The sequence below is a fragment of the Dendrobates tinctorius genome, unplaced genomic scaffold, assembly GCF_039654945.1.
Source record: "Dendrobates tinctorius isolate UK_male_01 unplaced genomic scaffold, ASM3965494v1 ptg000263l, whole genome shotgun sequence".
NCBI classification, from domain to species: Eukaryota; Metazoa; Chordata; class Amphibia; order Anura; family Dendrobatidae; genus Dendrobates; species Dendrobates tinctorius.
This window is the reverse complement of record NW_027361930.1, coordinates 776,027-788,787: the sequence shown is the minus strand read 5'-3', so window position 1 is coordinate 788,787 and position 12,761 is coordinate 776,027. Positions and strand designations below refer to the sequence as shown.

General features: G+C 41.9%; 1 protein-coding gene across 1 annotated transcript in view; it reads right to left on the bottom strand.

The window, feature by feature from the left end:
• The window catches only part of TPST1 (tyrosylprotein sulfotransferase 1), a 182,630-nt gene extending 174,828 nt beyond the window's left edge, over window positions 1-7,802 (bottom strand). Inside the window, exon 1 of the mRNA XM_073558932.1 lies at window positions 7,748-7,802. The gene's annotated coding sequence lies outside the window, so the exon portion shown is untranslated. The remainder of the gene's footprint in view (window positions 1-7,747) is intronic.
• Between the last annotated feature and the right edge of the window lie 4,959 nt (window positions 7,803-12,761).

Genomic DNA, 12,761 nt, shown 5'->3' with positions numbered 1-12,761 from the left:
CTTGTTTTCCTCCTCAGTGACCCCTTCATATCAGGTTAGGGTTGGAGCAAGAATTGAGGGGTTTCCACTATTTACCAACTTTGGGGGTCTAATTTCTCCTGTTACCCTTGGGAAAATAAAAAAATTGGGGGCTTAAAAAAAAAAAGACTTTATTTTCACGGCTCTGCGTTATAAACTTCTGTGAAGCACTTGGAGGTTCAAAGTGCTCACCACATATCTAGAGAAGCTCCTTCGGGGGTCTAGTTTCCAAAATGGGGTCACTTGTGGGGGGTTTATACTATTTAGGCACATCAGGGGCTCTGCAAACGAAACATGACGCCCGCAGACCATTCCATCAAAGTCTGCATTCCAAAATGGCGCTCCTTCCCTTTTGAGCTCTCCCATGCGCCCAAACAGTGGTTCCCCCCACATATGGGGTATCATCGTACTCAGGACAAATTGCACAACAACTTTTGTTGTCCAATTTCTTCTGTTACCCATGATAAAAATAAAACATCGGGCTAAAAAATCATTTTTGAGGAAAAAAAAGTGATTTTTTTATTTTCACTACTCTGTGTTATAAACTTATGTGAAGCACTTGGGGGTTCAAAGTGCTCACCACATATCTAGATAAGCTCCATCAGGGGTCTAGTTTCCAAAATGGGGTCACTTGTGGGGGTTTAGGCACATCAGTGGCTCTACAAACGCAACATGACGCCAACAGACCATTCCATCAAAGTCTGCATTCTAAAATGGCGCTCCTTCCCTTTCGAGCTCTCCCATGCGCCCAGTGGTTCTCCCCCACATATGGGGTATCATCGTACTCAGGACAAATCCCACAACAACTGTGGAGGTATGATTTCTCCTGTTACCCTTATAAAAATTAAAATTTGGGGGCGAAAAGATCATTTTTGTGGAAAAAAATGATTTTTTATTTTCACGGCTCTACGTTATAAACTTCTGTGAAGCACTTGAAGGTCCAAAGTGCTCACCACACATCTGGATAAGTTCCTTAAGGGGTCTAGTTTCCAAAATGGAGGCACTTGTTGGGGGTTTCCACTGTTTAGGAACATTAGGGGCTATCCGAACGCAACATGGCATCCGATCTCAATTGCAGCCAATTCTGCGTTGAAAAAGTCAAATGGCACTCCTTCCCTTGCGAGCTCTGCCGTGCGCTGAAAAAGTGGTTTACCCCCACATATGGGGTATTGGCATATTCAGGAGAAATTGCACAACAAATTTTGTGGTTTATTTTCTCTTTTACCACTTGTGAAAATAAAAAAAATTGGTTCTGAAGTAAATTTTTTGCAAAAAAAAGTTAAATGTTAATTTTTTCCTTCCACATTGCTTTAGTTCCTGTGAAGCACGTAAAGGGTTAATAAACTTCTTGAATGTGGTTTTGAGCACCTTGAGGGTTCTAGTTTTTAGAATGGTGTCACTTTTGGGTATTTTCTGTCATGTACACCCCTCAAAATGACTTTAAATATGATGTGGTCCCTAAAAAAATGGTTTTGTAAATTTTGTTGTAAAAATGAGAAATCGCTTATTTTAACCCTTATAACTTCCTAACAAAAAAAATTTTGTTCCAAAATTGTGCTGATGTAAATTAGACATGTGAGAAATGTTATTTATTAAGAAATTTGTGACACCTCTCTGATTTAAGGGCATAAAAATTTAAAGTTTTAAAATTTTCAAAATTTTCGCCATATTTCCATTTTTTTCATAAATAAACACAAGACATATCGAAGAAATTTTACCACTAACATGAAGTACAATATGTCATGAAAAAACAGTCTCAGAATCAGCGAGATCTGTTAAAGCATTCCAGAATTATAACCTCATAAAGTGACAGTGGTCAGAATTGTAAAAATTGGCCTGGTCATTTAGCTGTAAAATGTCTCTGTCACTAAGGGGTTAAAGACGATTGGACCCATGAACATAGGGCAGAGTCCACAGCTTTAAGAGATATGGACTTTTTCCAGCACGGAGCACTGGTTACATCAATTTTATTGTTGTGTTTCATTAAAGATTTGCTTGCTTGTCAGTTTAAGGTGCACCAATCTCTCTTTTTAAAGTGTTCCTCCTCAGGAATCAATGTTTCCATTCAGTGATAGTAACAGAGGAAGACGTGTGGGCTGGATCTTATGTATACATAAGACCTACATTAGCATTTCTGTCCTGCATTTGGTGGGGGCATGTGTGTCCTGGTACCCGTGTATGCATAGACTAAAGGCCCCTTTACATTTAGCGATGCACCAGCGATCTGACCCGCGATGCAGCGCACAATACTCACCTTTCACACAGCGATGAAGACGTCCTCCCGCCCGCCTCCACGCGTCGCTCGTCGTCACAGCAGGAAGCCCCAGCAGGAATCGGACAACGTAGAAATGGAGCCGGACATTCTCGCGCGATCAGCGATGGACAGCGGGGGAGCCGGTCGGAGGTAAGTATCACACATAGCGATATCGCTAGCGATATCGCTATAACGTCACAAAATCGTTGACATAGCGATATCGCTAGCGATATCGCTATGTGTAAAACCCCCTTAAGGAGATTGGAGGCCAGCTGGAAATGGATAAACATGTTACAGTCGGGGTATCTATTGTGTGGATTTGAGTAACTATCCAAAGGACCATTGTTGCCAGCTGGAGCTGGATACAGGTGCTTAATTTATGGTATCCATCATCTGGATTTGAGGAACTATCCTATGGACTGTTGTCGGCGGGAGATGGATAAACATGCTACGGCCGTGGTATCTGTTGTCTGGACTTGTGGATCTGTTCTAAGAACTGTTGTTGTCACACTGTGGCGGTCTTCAGTAAGGAAGAAGGGGCCTTAGACTGTCCCTGGAACTGAGACCCTAACTATCCCTGTCCCGGGGTTACTCTTAAAGGTAGAGAGGCCCAAGACTCCCACTTTACTCTGCTCATGTTAGTGTCCTCAGCTGTTCCCTCCCCCAGGAGGCCTTGGACAGATATATTAGTGCATATACACGTAAGACAAACAAGGAAAACAAAAAGTGACATACATATAAAAGTACTCACCAAGGGTTAAGAGGAATAAAGAATAGGAAGGTACAAAAAAATGGAAATAAGATCAAGTAGAAAGCACATACTCCAAAAAAGCAAACAACAATCTCCATCTGCAACTACAAACTCCAACTTCAGCACACCAACTCCAGCAAGCCAGGAAGAACAACTTTCACAATCAAGGAAGAGAAGGTCTGGACTGGTTTTATAGAGAGAGAAACGAGCAGGTCAGGAGCAGCTGTGACATGGAGATGCATGTTTCTAACCAGACCTGGGCAGCACGGTGGCTCAGTGGGAATGTAGTTCTTAAGCACATGAGGAGAACTTCAGTCCTAGGAAGTACCAACGAGGGAAGGGTCACTACTGGTCTATCTCAGCGGTGTCTGTCTATATGTATGGCAAGAGCCATGGCGGCCTCCAAGAATTCTGGAGTTTAGTACAGCGCCAATGCATCTTTTAACTGTTCAGACAGGCCCTGACAAAACTGACTCCTAAAGTGGGGTTATTCCACTGGGTGTCACTGGCCCATCTATGAAATTCTGAACAAAATTCCTCTGTCAGTTGGTCTCACTGATGGATCTTACATAGATTAGAATCTGCACAGGAGGCCCGGTCCAGGTCATCATAAATGAGGCCAAGAGCCCCGAAAAATCCATCTAACGACTTGAAGTGACAATGAGTCAGATGGGAGTGAGAAGGCCCAGGATTGAGGGTATCCTTGAAGGTACCTTGTACCTCACTCCCAGATGAATAAAACTTACAGGTAGTGATGAGTATTCTTAATAAACCTGTGAGATTACCAATAATTTAATTCCTTTTCGATGTGTGAATGTGTGTGTATGACACTACAGACTGAGCCTATTAAGCAGAATGAGAATGAAGGATCAGGTGTCAGGGATTCTTTGAACAATAATCCAGAGGTCTCCATTTATTATCAAAAATCTTATCCCTATTGAAAATATATTATTTGTGTGAAATATAATATTTATCTTCTGCTCTGTTTTGTGAAAGTCTATCTAGTACAGTCCTTTCTCTGTTCCGAATGTGATTCTATGAAATTCTAGACATCTTTAGTGAATATCATGGATTCTTCTGCTGACCATTTATTGATTAGGTAATGAATTCAGTCTCCTGATTAAATTACCAAGTTGACATTGGGTGTCCTTAGCTCCTGTAAGGAGATAGATTATTCAGGAGAATATGATCATGAATAATTGGAACAAAATCTATTAAAAATGTGTCTTTGACCATGGGAAAGCTTTGTAAAATTTACAATATTCCACTTTTAAAACCTACATAAAACTCTGTTTTCATGCTCTAAAGTAGATACTCTTGGATAAATATCATAAACTAATGGAGAAATATAATAATTAATTGTGAGGGAATCTCTTTAAGAAAGTCCCCAACTGTCCCCTTTCTGCTCAATTGATCCGTGAAACAAATCAAAAAGTATTTAGAGCTTAGGCAAATGTGCATGAAAGGGTTTAAAAGTGTCTTGTGACTAGGAAAGCAAATATTGACAGTTTGCTTTAAGTTACTGAATTATCATCTTCTGCCAGTTTGTATTCTTCAGCTATTCGAGCTTGTGAAAGAATATTCCGCAAAGAAATATATAAGAATAGGAAAAAAATGGGTGACAATAGACTAATACTGCTTTATTTCAAGTTTTTCGGTTTCTTGTTTGAGAGAAATCTTGTTGATTATGAAAAAGTTGAAACAAACAAGCACTGATATTTTTTAGAAAGCCATAGCAATGCATGACAGTCTACTGGAATTAGAACTAAGGAGTCTTAGGTCATTCCATCTTTCCTATTACAGTCTGTTATAATGAGAGATGTCTTAATGGGAATCTGTCAGTAGGATCAACCTTCCTAAAGCCCCCTTCACACATAGCGAGATCGCTAGCGATGTCGCTAAAGCGTCACCGATTTTGTGACGCAACAGCGATATCGCTAGCGATCTCGCTACATGTGACACTTACCTCCGACCCGGCTCCCCGCTGAATATCGCTGATCACGCAAGATCGTCCTGGTCCATTTCTCGTCGTCGGCTTCCTGCTGGCGCCGACGAGCGACTCCATGGACGCGGGAGGAAGTCGTCACCAGAGCTGATGTCTGACAGGTAAGTAACGACCCCCGACCGCTGCTACGTCGCTGGTGAGATCTGCCTGTTTGGCAGCTCTCTAGCGACCATTTAGCGATGCACCAGCGATCCTGACCGGGTCGTATCGTTGTCAGGATCGCTGGTGCATCGTTAAATGAAACGGGACCTTTAGTCTACAGCTCTGGCAAAAATTAAGAGACCACTTTCAAATGTTCATTTTGTCTGATTTTTCTCTTTATAGGTATATTTTTGAATAAAATGTAAATTGTTCTTTTAGTCTATAAACTTCTGATAACATGTCTCCGAATTTCCAAGCAATAAATTTTGTATTTTTTTTCTGACAAAGAAAAATAGTCAAAATTTAAAAAAAAAAACAGTGCTTTCAGACCTCATTAATACAAAGAAAACAAGTTCATAATCATTTAGAAACAACACTAGCAATGTTTTAACTCAGGAAGAGTTCTGAAATCAATATTTTGTGGAATAACCATGATTTTTAAAAACAGCTTTCATGTGTCTTGGCATTCTATCCACCAGTCTTTCACACTGCTTCTGGTGCAAAAATTTAAGCAGTTCTTTGTTTGATGGCTTGCAACTATCCATCATCCTCTTTATTACATTCCAGAGGTTTTCAATGGGTTTCAGGTCTGGAGAATGGGCTGCCCATGACAGGGTTTTGATGTGATGGTCTCTTAATTTTTGCCAGAGCTGTATATAGGCATGAAGGTCATAGAAAGTGGAATAAAGTGATATCCTGTTGTCTTATTCCTGAGAAATCCATGTTTTTCTTCATATATAAATGAGCTAATAAGAGCTATGGGTCGGACAGAGATCTCCCTGAGAATTTGCCTCCAGGACTTATATTAAATAAAAGGAGGGGTTACCAGTGTGAGACATGTAATAACTGACAGTCTGCTCTTGTAAACTACATGTCTCACACCAGTATTGCCCCATTTAATTTAAAATAATCTCTGGAGGCAGATACTCATGCAGATTATTGTCCGTCCTATAAATCTTAAAGTGGTTGTCCACTACTTTATATTAACCCCCCAATGTATCCCCTCCAGGGCCCCTAATGAATTTTGTAAATACCTCATGTTGCTTATACTGCCTGTGAGCGGCGCTATCACTGGCCGCTCACAGGCAGCACGTGACCCCCGGCTGCAGCCGGCTCTTGCTTCCGCTGACATCCCAACAAGTGCTGGCAGCAGCCAGGGGTCCATCTTCCACCTTCCGCACTGGCTGCTAGGCTGTGGTCGGGGTTATCCCCCAGCGTCACACCCAGCATCCACCACGCGCCGATTCATTGAGAAAGCGCGCGGTGGATGCCGGGTGTGATGCGGGGTAACCCCACCCACAACCCAGCAGCCACCGCGGTGACCCAGCGCTGAGTCACACCTCACATGACGTGGCGTCAGTGCTGGGTCGTGTTGCCTGTGAGCGGCCACGGATAGCGCCGCTCACAGGCAGTATAGGCAACATAAGGTATTTACAAAATTCATTAGGAGCCTCGGGGGACACATTGGGGGGTTAATTTAAAGTAGTGGACAACCCCTTTAACAGCTCAATTACTATCAGGATCCTGACAGCGCCGGCGTACAGCCTCCGCTGAGCAGGGACTCACCCGCACTGTAGGGACCCCTGGGGATCAGGACAGCCAGAAAGTATAGGTGCACAGGACCTGAGTGATGAAGTTTAGCAAGCCGGCACGGGACCTACGGTCACGTGGCTGCAAGGGGTGGGGCTTAGCATCCTGCTTTCAGAGAAGACAGAAAACTCAGAGTCAGGCAAAACGGAGTTCATACACAGTACGGACAGCAAGGTACAGGAGGTATAAACAGATGGGAGGTCAGACAAAGCCAAAGGTCATACACAAGAGAGCAGAACTCATAACAGGGACAGAACCGGATCAAAACCAAACAAGCAAGCAAGATATCAGGCACAAGGCACACGTATGCACAAGGTCAACTAACTCAGCCGAGGGCAGGAGTATAACTGACACCGGACCTAGGTCCAGTGAGTATTAAATAGCTGCCCTCTGCCAGGGAGAGGCGGAACAATTAACCCCCAGTCAGACCAAGACGGGCCAAAGCGAAACCCCGTCCTGGATCATGACAATTACATATTAAGAAAAATTATGGATTACTCTGCAATAAGACACCTGATCTTAAGTATCAAGGTATCATTTTGTTTAAACTTTCTATGACCTGCATGCCCATATAGACAGCCTTGGAGGGTTGATCCTACTGACAGATTCTCTTTAAGAGTCTACAGTATGCTTTCATATTATATCTTTAGAAATAGCATGAAAATATATCAAATTAAAAAACATTGCACGGGATTTGACATTCTCATTATTTAACTGACATAAAATTTTCTTGCAACGGAAAGTGCTAAGTAATTGAATACTCCTTTAATTAATATTCACACACTTCTGGAGTTCCATAATGAGCCTGTAAATAGAGATTAATTATTATTATTCTACTCTACACAATACTAGAACACAAGTATAGCGATATCATCAGACTCGTACAGTATTTCATTAAACTCAAAGCTATAGTTTTGTCTTGGTTCGTCAAGTAATTCCATCCTAAGTAATTTTTTGATGGCACTCATCCTGTGTAGCAATTACTCACCTGTAACATGAAGGTGACATGAAGTCTTGAGTGTCATATACTAGAAGCCTTATGGAAAGGGAAATCTACAAATGATCAAAGCCTTGTGTGTGAGAATCATATGACTTGTCATTCAGACACGCCTAAAGTCAGGTTGTCTGTGCATATAATGAAATAGGCATTACAGGAACATATGACTGATGTCATATTAAACCTAAACCGCACTAGGCACCAGTTTGACGTGTCTCCACAATTAAAGACTTTAGATCACATGCAGATATAATTAATCTAGCAATCATGTGTTATTCCCTTCTATTTGACCCCATCCATCTTCTTAACAACATTAAAAGAGGGGCGGATAGGACAAATCAAGATATGACCGAAATCAGACTACACATAAGTGTTGTTTGTAGTCTGTAACCACAAGGATCTACAGAAGAACTATGGACACAAAATGGAAGAATATATTTATCATCACTTTTTGTAAAGTTGATTAATTTTTTATCCACTCATTTAGCAAAAATATATGCAGATGTGGAAAAATTTAACAAGTAGTGTATTTATTTAAAGGAGTAAAATGAATGTAAATGTTGGACTAAATTTATAAATGTAAGTAATAAAGTAGGTATGTAATTTTGCAGTATCAATAAAACTTCTAACAAGATAATTCGTAGGTTCACTGCTATAAAAAAATATTTGTTTTTGTCACAGAAAATGTTGAGTCCCACTTTTATTAAGCAGTTTCCTTCTTTTCTACAAATATGGAAATTGCTTATAGCCAGTCAAGTCATGAGTGGCAATTTGTCTTTAGCATCCGGTTACTTCATTTCCTCCACACTCAGCAGTTGCGACAGAGCTGTTAAGAAATGGCTAGTTCATAGAAAAGGTTTACTTTAGGTTCTTAGTTAATATTTCTATCACAGCCATGAAAGTCTGAGCTGTTTTTGTTTTGTTTCTCCATAACATCCTCTAAAATCCATTAGAAAATTAGTTCAAAATGGCAGAGGTGTTCTGGAATCTGCAGTTAGAAATAGGTAAAAAAGGTGGGTCATCCAGCCACACTTGTTTTAGGCAAGCGTATTAAACCCTTCTTGACTGAACAATTTTCCATTTTTGTGTAATTGCAGTGAAATAGCATAAAAAATGCAGCTCTGCACTAGTATTTTGGTGTCGTATTTCCACAGCATTCATTATACTTAAAAAATGTCCCGACAGCATGATTCCCCAGGTCAGTAAGAGTACAGCATCAAACTTGTATATACTGTATGTGTATGTGTATACAGCTGTGCTCAATAGTTCAATAGTTTACATACCCGGGCAGAATTTTTGCTTTCTTGGACTTTTTTCAGAAAATATGAATGATAACACCAAAAACTTTTTTTCCATGGCTAGTGTTTGGGTGAAGCCATTTATTGTCAAACTATGTTGTTTTCTCTTTTTAAATCATAATGACAACCCCAAACATCCAAATGACCCTGATCAAAATTTTACATACCCTGCTGATTTTGGCCTGATAACATGCACAGAAGTTGACACAAATGGGTTTGACTGGCTACTAAAGGTAACATCCTCACCTGTGACCTGTTTGCATGTAATCAGTGTGTGTGCATAAAAGCTGAGTGAGTTTCTAGTATCCAGACAGACTCTTGCATCTTTCATCCAGCCACTGACGTTTCTGGATTGTGAGTCATGGGGAAAGCAAAAGAATTGTCAACGGATCTACGGGAAAAGGTAGTTGAACGGTATAAAACAGGAACGAGATACAAAAAGATATCCAAGGAATTGATAATGCCAATCAACAGAGTTCAAACTGTGATTATCAAATTGAAAATCAGGGGCTCTGTAAAAACAAAACCATTTTCAGGTACACCAACAAAAATTTTGTCCACAACTGCCAGGAAAATTGTTTGAGATGCAAAGAAAAACCCACAAATAACATCAGCTGAAATACTGGACTCTCTGAAAACTAGCGGTGTGGCTGTTTCAAGATGCACAATAAGGAGGCACTTGAAGAATAATGGGCTGCATGGTTAAGTCGCCAGAAAAAAAGGCATTACTGCGCAAATTCCACAAAGTATCTTACCTACAATACGCAAAACGGCAGAGACAAGCCTCAAAACTTCTGGAACAAGGTAATTTGGAGTGATGAGACCAAAACTGAACTTCTTGGCCACAACTATAAACGTTACATTTGGAGAGAGGTCAACAAGGCCCATCATGAAAGGAACACCATTCCAACTGTAAAGCACGGAGGTGGATCACTGATGTTTTCTTTCCATACTGTCCATACAAGGTCCAAAGCCAGTTGACACAGGAATCACCACCTGGCTTATCCGACCATATCCATGGAACCAGGCAACCAGCGGGTCCCAAAACCTGGCTTTCTCCAAACATATCCATGGTTCAGAGATGGTCACTGGATCAGATCTGTGTTCTTCCTACCGGGGCCGATCTGTTGTGAGTTCATTTTCCCCTTCACTACTGAGGCCCGAGGAACTCCCTCTTCTGGTGAAGAAAGGTAGTGAGCCTGATTGGGGCTGATGATGATGACTGGCTGAGTGGAGTTAATGACTGGATATAAGGCTGCTGACGCCCTTCTGGCCTGCGGGTGATTTCTCTGTGGACTTCTAGGAAACCAGTCTGATTCCTGCTCATCTAAAGCTAAGATTTCTGCTTTGCCTTTTTGCATTAGTGTTTTGTTTTCCTCGCTTTTCTGGATTCTGCCATTCCCTGCTGGGGTGAGCTGAATCTCCTTTTGCCTGTTGCTCTGTCTTCAGAATATTCCTGAGTACTGACATAGCCTTTTTTGAAGCCTAGCGTCTTCAGGGCCTTTTTTACTGTCAGTTTGTTGGCTCTTATTTTCATAGGGTTTTTTCACGGATTGCAGACAGCAGCCTTCCTGTCCTTTCCTATCTAAGCTAGCTTGGGCCCCATCTTTGCTCAGTCTATCTTTCTGTCTGTGTTTTGTTCTTTCTTCTTGCTTCACCGTCATTATATGTGGGGGGCTGCCTTTTGCTTTGGGGTCTGCTCTGGGGCAGTTTAGATTTCCCTTTCTTTCTTTAGGCTATGTAGTCCTCCGGCTGTGATCGAGGGGCCTAGGGCATCGTAGGAGCCCCCCACGGCTACTGCTAGTTGTGTTGATAGGTTCAGGGGTCTGCAATCCGATAGCTGCCAACTTCTCTGGTTTTCTGGACTTAGCTAGCATTTCTATTTTTGCCTCCTACTGTGACTCAATCATAACAGAATCACCCGCCATACCACAGATCCTAGGGTACTCAACTGCAGGAAAGAATTGTATAAAAAAAAAAAAAAAAGTGTATATTTTTTCCTCTATATCTCTGAGGCCGTAGGGGGAATTTTTTTTTCTCTCAATGGAGATAAAGCAATTGTCTGATCGTGTGGAGCAGCTCGCTGCAGAAGTGCGGGGAATTTCCGCCTACCTTGCTCATTCACATGCTGCTGAACCAAAGATTCCTACACCTGATGTATTTTTTGGGGATCGGTCTAAATTTTTGAATGTCAAAAATAATTGTAAATTATTTTTTGCCTTGAAGCCTAACTCGTTAGGGAGCTCCGCGCAGCAGGTTAAAATTGTCATCTCTTTGCTGCGTTGCGATCCCCAGGATTGGGCGTTTTCTTTGAAACCAGATGATCCTATTCTGACTAATGTGAACGCATTTTTTCAGGCCTTGGGGTTGTTGTATGACGAACCTAATGCCATTGATCAGGCTGAAAAGACCCTGCTGGCATTGAACCATGGTCGTGATTCTGCAGAATTGTACTGTCAAAAATTCCGAAAGTGGGCAGTACTTACTACCTGGAATGATAATGCCTTGGCTGCTCTCTTTCGGAAGGGGTTGTCAGAAGCCGTAAAAGTTACTATGGTGGGATTTCCTGTTCCCTCTGGTCTTGACAATTCTATGTCTTTAGCCATTCAGGTTGATCGGCGTTTGCGCGAACGCAGAGCTGCACGAGAGGTGTTGCCACCTGTTGAACAGATGTCTGAACCTATGCAATGTGATAGAGTTTTTTCCAGAGAGCAGCGTCAGGAGTTCAGAAGGCGTAATAAGTTGTGTTTTTTCTGTGGAGATGCCTCACATATTATTTCTGTCTGTCCTAAACGCGAGAAACGCCTTGCACACACGTTTTCTGTTGGTGGTGTTCAACCTAAGTTTCTTCTGGCTATTACTCTGATCTGCTCCCTGTCCACATTTTCCGCCAAGGCTTTTGTGGATTCGGGAGCAGCTCTAAACCTAATGGACTTGGATTTTGCTAAACGTTGTGGATTTCCGATGACACCTCTGCAGACGCCTATCCCTTTGAGGGGGATTGATGCTACTCCTTTGGCTAAAAATAAACCTCAGTTTTGGACCCAGGTGGTAATGCGGGTCGCCCCAGACCATCAAGAAAATTGCAGGTTTTTGGTGTTACATAATCTGCATGATACTATTGTTCTGGGGTTTCCCTGGTTACACATTCATAATCCAGTTTTGGATTGGAAATCTGTGTCTGTGGTGAGTTGGGGTTGTCGGTGTGCCTTTAGTGAGGCTCCGGTGTTTTCCACCTCTCCTCAGTCGCATGATGTTCCTGATTATTTGGCAGACTTTTATGATGTATTTAGTGAGAATGAGTCTGCGTCTCTGCCTCCTCATAGGAGTTATGACTGTGCAATTGAACTGAGCCCGGGGTGTAAATTTCCCAAGGGTCGGCTCTTCAATTTATCTGTACCCGAGCACGAGGCTATGCGATCCTATATTAAGGAGGCGTTGGAGAAGGGTCATATTAGACCATCCTCGTCACCCTTAGGTGCCGGTTTTTTTTCTGTAGCCAAAAAGGATGGATCATTAAGACCTTGCATTGATTATCGTGCTCTCAACAAAATTACTGTTAAATATCAGTATCCGTTACCCCTTATTTCTGATCTATTCTCCAGAGTTAAAGGGGGGCGTATAATCTTATTCGCATTAAGCATGGGGATGAATGGAAGACGGCGTTTAATACTCCGGAGGGACATTTTGAGTACCTGGTGATGCCT